This window comes from Rattus norvegicus, chromosome 18, assembly GCF_021556685.1.
Source record: "Rattus norvegicus strain SHRSP/BbbUtx chromosome 18, alternate assembly SHRSP_T2T, whole genome shotgun sequence".
NCBI lineage: Eukaryota > Metazoa > Chordata > Mammalia > Rodentia > Muridae > Rattus > Rattus norvegicus.
In genome coordinates this window covers 28704785-28718862 of record NC_141551.1, presented here as the reverse complement: position 1 = coordinate 28718862, position 14078 = coordinate 28704785, and the positions used below count along the sequence as shown (strand labels likewise).

The window sequence follows — 14078 nt, the reverse complement described above, 5'->3', positions numbered from 1 at the left end:
CATTCAGCATTTGTCTTCTCTGAAAGAAGAGAAGAGAGATTGACAAAATATCCAAGTAAATAATGAGTTAAAAAGTCCAACCCTGGTAAACAAAATGGGGAAATAAGTAAACACTGAATATGATAAACCCCGACCGTGAAGCGAAGCGGATGGCAGGGATATGTCTGAAAACATATCATATGTGCACGTCAAGAAAATAATTGAAATTCCAGTGAACTCCCAGAAGAAACTAAAAACAAAGAAGCATTGCAATAATTTTAAATCGTTTAATGAAAAGAACTATCAATTCCAAAGTATACATACACGAAGAAAAGCATCCCAAATGAAAGGGAGATGGAGACATTTTTTCATCAGTTTCAAACTATGGTAATTTGTTATTGGTACATTTACTTCAAAAAACCATAAAAGGGTCTTTCAGTAGAAAGAAATACATGTGGGAAATTATCTTGAAAGAACAAACTGGGTATGGTGCTCTGCATCTTTAATCCCAGCAGTCAGGAGGCAGAGACAGGCAGATCTCTGAGTTCTAGAAGTCAGACTGGTCTACAGAGCAAGTTCCAGGAGACCTGAGGCCGCTCAGAGAAAGCCTGTCTTGAAAGAAAGAAAGAAAGAAAGAAAGAAAGAAAGAAAGAAAGAAAGAAAGAAAGAAAGAAAGAAAGAAAGAAAGGAAGAAAGAAAGAAAGAGAGAAAGAGAGAAAGAGAAAGAAAGAGAGAGAGAAAAGAAAGAAGAGAAAGAGAAAAGTGAAGAAAAAAGAAAGAAAAAGGAAGGAAAGAAGGAAAAGTACAATACACAGAAATATGTGTAGCACACAAACATTTCTTGGCTTTCTAGACTGGTAGTCATAATACGTAGATGAAATTTTAAATAAATATACAGGAAATGCTCAAGGCAATTACATTATAGAGATGGAAAGGTAGAGGAATGCAAACGATGCCAATATTCTAAATTTCATGTAACTGTTGAAATAACGACACATATCATCACAATTTTATTAATAAACTGATAATATGTATATATGATATAAATATATAGATAACCCAATGATTTATACAAAAGTGAAACAGCAAAATACTTAAAGTAAATAAAATGTAATTCAAAGACATGTTCAACAGGATTAGGGAGATACCTCAGTGATTAGAAGTGTTGATCATGGAACCAAAACCATCCAATGGAAAAAAGATAGCATTTTCAGCAAATGGTGCTGGTTCAACTGGAGGTCAGCATGTAGAAGAATGCAGATCGATCCATTCTTATCACCCTGTACAAAGCTTAAGTCCAAGTGGATCAAGAACCTCCAAATCAAACCAGATACACTCAAACTGATAGAAGAAAAAGTGGGGAAGAATCTCGAACACCTGGGCACTGGAGAAAACTTCCTGAACAAAACACGAATGGCTTATGCTCTAAGATCAAGAATTGACAAATGGGATCTCAAAAAATACAAAGCTTCTGTAAGGCAAAGGACACTGTTGTTAAGACAAAACAGCAACCAACAGATTAAGAAAAGATTCATTACCAATCCTACAACTGAGAGAGGACTCATATCCAATATACAAGGAAGTCATGAAGTTAGACCACAGGGAGACAAATAACCCTATTAAAAAATGGGGTTCAAAGCTAATCAAAGTATTCACAGCTGAGGAATGCCAAATGGCTGAGAAGCACCTAAAGAAATGTTCAACATCTTTAGTCATAAGGGAAATGTAAATCAAAACAACCCTGAGATTCCACCTCACACCAGTCAGAATGGCTAAGATCAAAAACTTAGGTGACAGCAGATGCTGGTGAGGATGTGGAGAAAGAGGAACATTCCTGCATTGTTGATGGGATTGCAGACTGGTACAACCATTCTGGAAATCAGTCTGGAGGTTCCTCAGAAAAATTAGACATTGAACTACCTGAGGACCCAGCTATACCTCTCTTGGACATATACCCAAAAGATGCCCCAACATATAACAAAGATACATGCTCCACTATGTTCATAGAAGCCTTATTTATAATAGCCAGAAGCTGGAAAGAACCCAGATGCCCTTCAACAGAGGAATGGATACAGAAAATGTGGTACATCTACACAGTGGAATATTACTCAGCTATCAAAAACAATGACTTTATGAAATTCATAGGCAAATGGATGGAACTGGAAAATATCATCCTGAGTGAGGTAACCCAACCACAGAAAAACACACATGGTATGCACTCATTGATAAGTGGATATTAGCCCAAATGCTCGAATTATCCTAGATATACAGAACACATGAAATTCAAGAAGGATGACCAAAATGCGAATGCTTCACTCCTTCTTTAAAAGGGGAACAAGATACCCTTGGGAGGGAATAGGGAGGCAAAGTTCAGAACAGAGGCTGAAGGAACGCCCATTCAGAGCCTGCCCCACGTGTGGCACATACATATACAGCCACCACACTAGATCAGATGGATGAAGCAAAGAAGTGCAGGCCAACAGGAACTGGATGTAGATCTCTCCTGAGAGACACAGCCAGAATATGGCAAATACATAGATGAATGCAGCAGCAAACCACAGAACTGAGAATGGGACCTCCGTTGAAAGATTCAGAGAAAGGACTGAAAGAGACTGAAGGGGCTTGAGACCCCATATGAACAACAATACCAACCAACCAGAGCTTCCAGGGACTAAGCCACTACCCAAAGACTATACATGGACCTATCCTTGGTTCCAACTGCATAGGTAGCAATGAATAGCCTAGTAAGAGCACCAGTGGGAGGGGAAGCCCTTGGTCCTGCCAAGATTGAACCCCCAGTGAACGTGATTGTTGAGGGGAGGGCTGAAATGGGGGGAGGATGGGGAGGGGCAGGGGTTAGGCAGATGTTGGCCTGGAAACTGGGAAAGGGAATAACAATTGAAATGTAAATAAGAAATACCCAATTTAATAAAGATGGAGAAAAAAGTGTTGATCATGCAATTTGAAGACTATAAATCCCCAGAAGCCATGTAAGGAAGCAGATGCAGAAACACAAGACCACCTAGTTTTACATAGGCAGTGATGGACAAGGCACGCTGCTCTAAACCAAATAGAAGTTAAGACTGACACCCAAGTTTGTTTCCTGACCCCTATGTATGTACATGCCCAGACTCATATTAATTTAACGAATCAGAAGGTGGTAGACAACAATGTTTACAAACAGTAATGCAGGAAATGCATAAAATACAAAATTCTGACCTATAATCAGATTTCTGCTGGTTCAGAAGTCAGCATGTGAATAACACAGTGATAAACTTTACACAGTGCACAAAAACATTACTCTATCATCTCCCTCTTTTAGTCCAATAAAAGGTTCTATAAACTATATATATATATGAAAATTATGAAAACATCAAGTAAGAATTATATTTACAATGTCTAATCCATTTGTATTTTTTCAACCCTATCTTGGAGAGACCAAATTTCTGTACCTAACTCACTTTCTTTCATAGCTTGAATTTATCTACCTAAAAATATCTCCTTAGTCCTTAAATCGTTTTCTTAAATTCTAAACAACTTAAGCTTAATTATGAGACTATAACTATATAGTACTCAACCCCATCAGAGGCCTGAGAAGAATAAATATTACCTGAGTAAAGAGGAAGTGCACACAAGCAGCTTCCAAAACTACAGGAATAACAGAGGTCACTGGATACCTGAACAGTCATTCAAGGTTTCTCTACAATGTTGGAGCAACCATTCATAGCCTACTTGCACAGTATATCTAATACATGTTTTTGTGAAGTGTGGAATTATGAAAAACTTGCCTAATTGTCTTAGAAAAGTTCAGCAGTCAACTTCCTCTGTGTCCTGTTTGTCTACTGTTTGGACAGCATGCTATCTGCAGTTGAAGCAAGGGCAGGTTTTTGATGGGTGGCTAACTTTACATTTGAAGAAAACTCTATAAGAAGGTTCATTGACTCTCATCATATTCTTGGAAGAAGTATGGGTGTGCTGACAGAAGTAGTCTTGTCTCACTGTCATGAAAAACCTTTTATTAATAAAGCATTTTAATTGCCATATTTTGTAGATTTTTGAGGATTTAAAGACCATGTGTCTATAGTATATTGGAATAGGCAAATGTTGCTTGGTTTCTTGCTGCCAACTGTATGCTTAACTTTGAAAACATCTACAGAAGGCTAAATAAAGCTTGTTTATGTATTTAACTGAAGTAGTGTCTATCATGACCACAGGTTTGTTTGACTATCAATTTGCATTTCTTTATACCCTCCACAATTTGCAATAGCATCTTTCAAGGAATAGAACATCACATTGCATTCATAAATGAGTTGCATAGGTACAATACATTAAACAAAAGTGAAAACATATATACAGCATTTTAACATACAGAGATCTATACCAGTATATGTAAGGCTTATCATTGCCTTCTAGTCTAAAAGTTGATTCAATAACTAATCCTTATATCCTATCATTCTTATATCCTCATTTTTTCTTTTCATCCCTTTCCCTCTTAACACTAAAGAGGAGAGAATGAAGGATAGAGGAAATAAAAAGAAAGAAAAAAAGAGATTCCTGACTCTAACTTCCTTAATTTTGTTTGGTCCATGACAAAGACCATTAAAATCTTGCAATCAACCACCAAAAATGACAACAAACATCCATCACCCACCAAATGACCAAAAACCACCCACCCTACTTTTGGGAATTGGGGCATCATTCTCTTAAAATTGCTTCCTGCTGTCAGGGAGCAATGGTCCTTTTGGGGAACCCTAAGAAAATTGGGTCATTGGCCAAGTTCTAAGAAATCCTGCTCTAACATATGCAGTTCAGTCTCTGTGTGGGAAAGTGAAGGGCTTAACATAAGTCCTGGCTAAAACAGTCTATGAACCCAAACAATCATAGCTAGCCACTTTGAAGTTGTTCTGTATGCAGATTTTTGAGGAAACAGCTATTGAGGAAATCTGCGAGGTTGGATCGTCAGAGTTATAAGTCTTGTCTTCTTTGGTGTCTGGACCTTTTGCTCTGTAAACATATAAACTTTTAGAGATAATAAACATTTCTGCATTTACATATATGTAAAATGTGCACAAATCAGCTAAATATGATACTCTGCTCTTTGTTTGAGCAGGTGAAGGGCATCAAACATGATAAATTTGTACTGTGTAGCCAAACTATAATATAAGTTTCCATCCATATGGAAATACAAAAAGATGGCGTGTAGTAATAATTCCTGATGACTCTGTAGGCAACAAGATTTATTGGCTATGCAGAAACATGTCTCAGTCAGCCTCAGAGCTGTTACCATGTAGAGATCAGCACTCATGTTACCCGTTTTGTTATTCTTCTTGGTTTCTTCGTTTCTGCAGCCAGGATTTCCAGGAGGTGTCCCCTAGTCAAATCAAGTCTTTATTAATTTTAAAGGAATCCATAGCTTTTTTCCTCCTGTTGAAAAAAAGATGTACCCTCTCCCCCAATACAACACATTTCCTGCCTTCCATTCTGAAGTTAAGACATCTTTTAAAATAAATAGACTGATTTGTTTCAACAGGTTTTTTCCATAACCCAATGTCTTCTTCATTAGCAGCTTTTTTGTTCATTAGCATTTAAAAACTTAAAGATGATAAAGCACTATTTAATCTATAACTGGGAGTTCCATTACTCCTTCTGTTTATTAAACATACCTTTGAGATTATGATTGGATCTTTCTATAACTGTTTGTCCTGTAGAATTGCGTGGTACACCTATAAAATACTTTATATAGTAATATGCAAAAATGTTTCATTTTACTGTAAACATATGCTGTAGGATTATCAGTCTTAATTTGTATAGAAATCCCCATAATAGCCATAACTTCTAATAAATGTGTAATTACAGAATCAATATTGTCAGAACTAAAAGTGGTTGCCCATTGAAATCCTGAGTGTGTGTGTGTGTGTGTGTATATATATATATATATATATATATATATATATATATATATATAATCAGTGCCATATACTTAAATTTTCCAAACTCTGTAAAATGAAATACATCCATTTATCAAATTTCATTTCTTTGGTACCTTGCATTACTCCCTGAAGATAGTGGAGCTTTGTTATACAAAGACCAAGAAGGATGTTTCCTTATAATTTCCTTTGGTTGTTTCCAAGTGATAGAAAATTTTTTTCTTCAAACCTTTCCTGTTAGCATAGTGTTTCTTATGAAATTTTAAAGCTTCTAGCATATTTCCTGTTAATAATTGATCAATTTTATCATTACTTCATGCCAGAGGGCCTGCTAGGTCCATATGGGACCCATGTATGTTATATACAATGAATTATTTTTAGTTGTAATTGACTAAATAGTGAAGTTAATTCTGGGTCACCTTAAAGAAATTCAGTGGTTTCTATATGCAAAAAAAATCTTCCTGTATATTGAGTCACTAACTACATTAAGATATTCAGAAAAATCTAATAATACCATAAAAATGACATAGAACAATGATTTATGTAAGGGCTCTGAGCCACTTTACTCATTTTTTTAATTTATAACCTGCCTTAGCAGGTTTATTTGCATTAATATAGAGCAGAGGAGCTCCAGAAATTGGTGTCCCTTTTACAACATGAGGAACCATCAAGAGTCTTTTATAAACTGAAGGCATTAGCTTTTGAGGTATTTGCTGTTAATTTCTCCAAAAAAAAATTCTGCAAGCTCTTTGTCAGTGTTCATTTTCTGCCCTTATTGAAGGAATTTCTGTACTAATAAAAGGCACTATAATTTGTATGGGTCTATTCCTGCTAATAGACAGTCTCATTTTTCCTTTTAGAATCAATTCAGAAACCTTTTCTACATAGTTCTTTATTATTTTACTCTGTTTCTGTGTTTAAAATATCCGTTCTAAGATATTATCTTCTCTCTGCATAATAATTCCTATGTGAGAAGGAGTAGAAGGAAAACAGCTAAAATACAATCCAGTTTTGGATCCAAAATGTGCATCCTGTAATTTTTTTTTCTACCAGAGCCAATTCTTTTTCAGTCTCAGCTGATAATACTTTTGAACTATTTAAGTCCTTATCACCTAGTGAGGGTTGAAATAAATTACTTAGCTCTTAAGTAGTCAATCCAATTATGAACCTGAGCCAATTAATCTCTTCCAACATTTTTTAAAATCATTAAGAGTTTGTAGTTTATATCTCCAGATAATTAATAGAAACTCCTCTTCGTATATTTTCAGGAACTATTTGCAATACCCAGCATACAAGTCCCTTTACTTCATCAAACACTTTTTCTAAGGTATCTAAATCTGAATCAAACAATAAGATATCATCCATATAATAGAAAATTATAGATTAAAGAAACTGCTTACAAATGATTTCTAATGGCTGTTGTACAAATATTGACATGAAGTCAGATTATTATTATTCATTATTAGTATTAGTACAAATAGACACTGAAAAATCAAAACATTCCCTATCATGCCCATGCAAAGGGATTGTGAAAAGGCAATGTTTTAAAACAATCACTATAGTAGGACCTGCCTTAGGTGACAAAGAAGGCAATGGGATTCCAGGCTGTAAAGAACTCATTTGGTTGAATGATTTTATTGATTCTTCACAGATCTGCTAGCATCCTTCATTTTCCAGATATAGTTTTAATGATAAATGTAGGAGAATTACAAGGGTGAACTCTACTATATGTTGAGCATCAAGCTGCACTTGGACTAGCTTTTCTAGTGTCTATAACTTTTCTTTTGTAATAGGCCATTGTTCTAACCCAAACAGGTTTGTCAGTTTCCAATTTTAGTGGTAGGGCAGGTAGTTTCCTACTAGCAGTGGCTCCCCCATATACAGTGACAGAGTCAGTTTCTGCTATATCCTATTTATAGTATGTAACTGTCTTTGATAACACTTTTAAATTTCTGCATTAGAAACTTCTCCTCCTTACAGCATGCTAATCCTTGCTTCCCATTGTTGAAAGAGTTTTTTTTTACCGTAGATTTATGTCTACATTAGCCATATGTGGCCCAAATTTTTATATATGACCTCCTGGTTCTAAGCATTTAATCCATCTTAGACTTTGTTTCCCTAAGAAAAACTCGGAATTTCTAGGAGCTGTGTAGATACCCTTTGAAGTGGCCAAGCTGGATTCCAGTAACCTTGTGATATTACTTCATCTCATGTATCCACTAAACCTTCAATCTCAACACTAACTGTTGTGTTAGCAAGACAAGCTAACACCAGACACAACCTGGTGGTTAGAGGCAAGTGAAGGAACCTAAACAACAGAAAGCAAGACTACTTGACATCATCAGAGCCCAGCTCTCTCAGCAAAACAAATACTGGATATCTAAACACACTGAAAAAGCAAGATTTGGAATTAAAAGCACATTTTCTGATAATGATGGAGGACTTTAAGAAGGACATAAATAACCCCCTTAAAGAAATACAGGAAAACACAAATAAACAAGTAGAAGCCCTTAAAGAGGAAACACAAAAATCTCTTAAAGAATTACAGGAAAACACAACCAAACAGGTGAAGGAATTGAACAAATCTCCAGGATTTAAAAATGGAAATAAAAACAATAAAGAAAGCACAAAGGGAGACAACCCTGGAGATAGAAAACCTAGGGAAGAGATCAGGAGTCATAGATTCCAGCATCACCAACAGAATACAAGAAACAGAAGAGAGAATCTGAGGAGTAGAAGATACCATAGAAAAATCGACACAACTGTCAAAGATAATGTAAAACAGAAAAAGCTCCTAGCCAAAAACATACAAGAAATCCAGGACACAATGAGAATATCAAACATAAGAATAATAGTTATAGAAGAGAGTGAAGACTCACAACTTAAAGGGTCAGTAAATATCTTCAACAAAATTATAGAAGAAAACTTCCCTAACTTAAAGAAAGAGATAACCATAAACAAATAAGAAGCTCACAAAACTCAAAGTAGATTTGACCAGAAGAGAAATTAATCCCATCACGTAATAGTCAAAACACCAAATGCACAAAACAAAGAAAGAATATTAAAAGCAGTAAGGGAAAAAGGTCAAGTGACATATAAAGGCAGACCTATAAAACACAAGACTTACACCACAAGACTTCTCACCAGAGACTATGAAAGCCAGAAGATCTTGGGTAGATGTCATACAGACACTAAGAAAACAGAAATGCCAGCCCAGGCTACTATATCCAGCAAAATTCTCAAATAACATAGAGGGAGAAGTCAGCTTATTCCAGACAAAACCAAATTTACACAATATCTTTCTAAAAATCCAGGTCTTCAAAGGATAATAGATGAAAAAGCCCAATACAAGGAGGGAAAACTACACCCTAGAAAAAGCAAGGAAGTAATCTCCTTGTAACAAAACCAAAAGAAGAGAGACATGCAAACATAATACCACCTCTAAATAAAAAAATAGCAGGAAGCACCAATCACTATTCCTTAATATCTCTAAATATCAATGGACTCAATAAAAAGACATAGACTAACAGACTGGACATGAAAAGAAGACCCAGCATTTTGCTGCATACAGGAAACACACCTCAGAGACAAAGACAGACACTACCTCAGAGTAAAAGGCTGGAAAAGAACTTTCCAAGCAAATGGTTCAAAGAAGAAAGCTGGAGTAGCCATTCTAATATCGAATAAAATCGACTTTCAACAAAAAGTTATCAAAAATATAAGGAAGGACACTTTCTATTCAATAAAGGAAAACTCCACCAAGATGAACTCTCAATCCTGAATGTCTATGATCCAAATGGAAGGGCTCCTGCATTCATAAAAGACAGGCTCAAAACACACATGAAGCTCAAGAAGGATGACCAAAATGCAAATGCTTCATTCCTTCTTTAAAAGGGGAACAAGAATACCCTTGGGAGGGAATAGGGAGGCAAAGTTCAGAACAGAGGTTGAAGGAACGCCCATTCAGAGCCTGCCCCACATGTGGCCCATACATATACAGCCACCAAACTAGGTAAGATGGATAAAGCAAAGAAGGGCAGGCTGACAGGAACTGGATGTAGATCTCTCCTGAGAGACACAGCCAGAGTATAGCAAATACATAGGTGAATGCCAGCAGCAAACCACTGAACTGAGAACAGGACCCCCGTTGAAGGAATCTTAGAAAGGATTGAAAGAGCTTGAAGGGGCTTGAGACCCCATATGAATAACCTACCAGAGCTTCCAGGGATTAAGCCACTACCCAAAGACTATACATGGACTGACCGTGGGCTCCAACTGCATAGGTAGCAGTTAATACCCTAGTAAGAGCACCAGTGGAAGGGGAAGCCCTTGGTCCTGCCAAGACTGAACCCAAGTGAATGTGATTGTTGGGGGAAGGATGGCATTCCATATTTTACATAAAACCATCCTGCATGAAATAAGGAATATAAATCCTATCAAAAACAGAAATTTTATTGCCTCTTAGTTCCCATATGCCTCTAAATTGTAGCATGAGGATGGCATTGTTCAGCATCAATAGGAAGAAAAACCCTGGGTCTTGTGAAGGCTCTTTTCCCCAGTGTAGGAGGATGCCAGGGTGTTGAGACGGAAGTAAGTGGGTAAGAGTGAGAGCATTCTTATAGAAACAGTGGGAGTAGAGAAGGAGTATGGGAGATGGGGAAGGGGATAACATTTGAATTGTAAATACATAAAATTATCCAAGAAAAATAATTTTTTAAAAAGGTACCATAAGGTATTAGCCTTTAGAGAATCAAGAAAGAACATTAATATTCTATTTCCTCTTAAATACCTATAAATCAAACTGGGCCTGGTGGTACAAACACAACTATAATACCAGTGTTTGGAAAGTGAAATAGAAGGATCAGAAATTTGAAGACTACTTTAGCTATATAGTGAGTTGAAGGACAGCCTGTGCTACATGCATCCCCCATCTTAGAAAAACAAAAGCCTCCAATTAACCTATGACATCTGTGTCTTGAATTCATTTCATAGATGGTATAAAATGGGGGTCTAAATATATTTTCTTACAAATTGAAAAAAATATTGCTTGTTAGTCCCAATATGCCTCTAAATAACCTACTCCATATAAGTGATGGTTAATGTTTTCAACTTAAAACCATCTAGAATCAACCATAAAAAAGACACATATGTAAAGGATCATTTATATCTGGTTAGCCTTTAGGTAAACCTATGAGAAATTTTCTTGAATAGAGTGTGACAATGCCCTAAACTTGGGCAGCACCATTCCATTGGTTTTGGTCCCAAACTATATTTAAAAAGAGAAAACTAACTTAGCACAAATATTCATTTTCTTCTACCTCTTAACTGTGGAACCAATGAGACCAGTTGTCTCAAGCTTCCACTGCTATGGTTTCCATGCTATAAGGTAAAGGATGCTGGAATTCTGAACCAGAATAAATACCTTCCTTCCATAAGTTGCTTTTTCAAGTTATTTTATTATATCAAGAAGAAAATATAACTAATTCAGAAAACTAATAACAAAGGTTATTATGGCTCTGATAAACCTGACCATGTATTTCTTAATTCATTGAATGAGGGAAGAATGTGAAAGTATTTGGAATTGTGATCCATAAAAGCATTTAATATTGCAACTAGAGATTTGTGGGCCATTATGACAGGAGTTGGGTATAAGAAGACCTACAGAAATGCATACTGTGAAGGAGTGTCTTGTGAGGTTTCAACAGGGAACAAGGACTCTATTGGGAGCTGGAGCCATTCGTGTGTGATTTAGGTTTATAATCTGACTTCATTTTTGCCTATGTCCTGAGAACTTGCATAAAGTTGAGTTTAATAAGAAGGGATATATTTTATTGGAAGTGGAAATCTCAAGACAAGACTACATTCAGACTGTCACATGACTGCTTTTTGATATATAGTCTATGGATACAGAGAAAAGAAGAAAAAAGCTGGGACAAAAGATAGAAAAAACATAGTTGGTCAATGAGAAAAAGAGCTGGAACAAGTTAAACTTTTAAGCCAGTACATGTCCTGAAAAAATGAGGTTGTAATTGTTAAAGATATTGTCCCTGCATTTTTTAAAAGGTGCCTAAAAGGGAACATTCAGCCAGCAAAGCCTTCAGGTTATGAAAAAATCAATCGTATTATAAAAGAGAGCACCTAAACTGAAAATGTAGCTGATGGAGCTTCTTATTCCTTGAAAGTAAACACCTAGAAAGGTGTTCCCCCTGGAGTCATCACATAGCAGTGAATATAGCTATATAGATCAAGGTGGCCATGCTATATTTTATTCTAGGAGAAAAAATAGAAAAAAACATCCATATGTTGTCTATTCATAAATATTAAAGGAAGCGAGATTGAGGGAATATGAGGGTCTTCCTCTTGAAAGGATATCGTGTGAAGCTATGAAGCCAAAGTCTACTTTGAAATGGCAATTGCAGGATGTTGAAGATGCAGAATGTTGCCTGCCAGAGAACTCTGAAGGCATATAGTGGCCATGCCTAAATCAAAGTCTATGTGTACTACAGGAAGCATAGCTGGATGTGGGGGATATCTAAGCCTTTTGAAACTCGTAATTCTAACACAAAGTCCAGATGCCAAGCATACAATTGAATTTGGTATTTTCCCTATGGGATTTTTTGTATTGCTTTGGTTCTATTTTCCATTCTATACCCCAATGCTTCCATAAATATTACCTTGTAATATTTTATGTGACATTGTGGTTGTTGTTGTTGTTGTTGTTGTTGTTGTTGTTGTTGTTGTTAGAAAGGGTTTCTCTGGGGGCTGGGGATTTAGCTCAGTGGTAGAGCGCTTGCCTAGGAAGCGCAAGGCCCTGGGTTCGGTCCCCAGCTCTGAAAAAAAAAAAAAGAACCAAAAAAAAAAAAAAAAAGAAAGGGTTTCTCTGTATAGACTCATTGTCCTAGATCGAACTCTGTAGATCAGCTAGCCTTTACTTTAGAGAACTACATCCCTCTGCCTCCCAAGAATTAGGATTAAAGGCATAAGTAATCATAACCAGTCTGTAGCTTTGAGTTTTTTTATGTTGAGATTTCTTTGAGGCTGAAGAGAGACTTTAGATGTATAAAGTATGGGGATAGTCAAAAACCACAGGGATTTTTGAAGTTAGACTAAATTATTATTTGCATTATGAGATACCCTTGAATCTAGAGAGACAAGAAGAAGGATTTAGCATAAGTATGATGTGTTTGTATATAATGTTAATAAAAGTTAGACTTCTGATATTAAATATTGAGTGTCAACTTGATGCAATCTAAATCAACCACTCAACAAAACTGTGAACAAACCTGAAAGGAGTTATCTAAATTATGTGAATCTGTGGGCAAGCCCTGAGAGATTATTTTAAAGTTAGTTTAAGTAGAAAAATTCAACATGAATTTGGGTACCACATACCATGGAATTGAGTAGCAAACTACACAAAATAGAGAAAGCTTGCTGACCATGAGCATTCACCTGACTCTGTCTTATGGCTTTAGATATAATATGATCAGCTGCCTCAGTTACATAACTTCAGTGCCATGATAGACTGGACTCTGAACTGTGAACCAAAATAAGCCACCTCTTTCTTTCATGTCATTTAATCATAGCAAGTAGAAAAGTAACTCCTATAATATCAAATGTTCTTCACAGTGACCTCTGTGATTCCAAATCATATCTGTCAGACCATGTAACTTAGAGAGATATGTGTGACCTTAAGATAGCATGAAAAGTTATGTTTTCCTATTTGTCTTGAAGATAGATATTATGATATTCTACAAATCTAAATATAATAAGGAAGCAGGATAGGCATTGTGGTACACAACTTTAATCCCTGAATTGGGAGGCAAAGGCAGGTGACTATCTGTGTATTTAAAACCAGCTTGGCCTATATATCGTGTTCTAGGCCATCCAAGGCTACAGAGTGAGACACTGTCTCAAAAAATGAATTCATCACTAGCTAATAATCACATAGCTTAGACCACATAATCATAGGATTTTTATCAGTATGAATTCTCTTTTGTATGTTAATATTTTTTCTTTATTTGACAAAACAGTTTCTTGCATACTGTTTATATCATGAATTTCTAATGCTGAGGAACAGACACAGGTTGCTTGTAGTCCTTCTTATGGGTTTTATATTCATTATTGCTAGAATGAATTATTTAATTACAATCATCCTATACATGTTCTCGCTCA

The 14078-nt window shown here is 36.0% G+C and overlaps 1 long non-coding RNA gene across 1 annotated transcript in view; it reads right to left on the bottom strand.

The window, feature by feature from the left end:
* Positions 1 to 978: 978 nt before the first annotated feature.
* The window catches only part of LOC147999737 (uncharacterized), a 144997-nt gene continuing 131897 nt past the window's right edge, over positions 979 to 14078 (bottom strand). Inside the window, exon 3 of the long non-coding RNA XR_015642894.1 lies at positions 979 to 5350. This is a non-coding gene — a long non-coding RNA (uncharacterized LOC147999737). The remainder of the gene's footprint in view (positions 5351 to 14078) is intronic.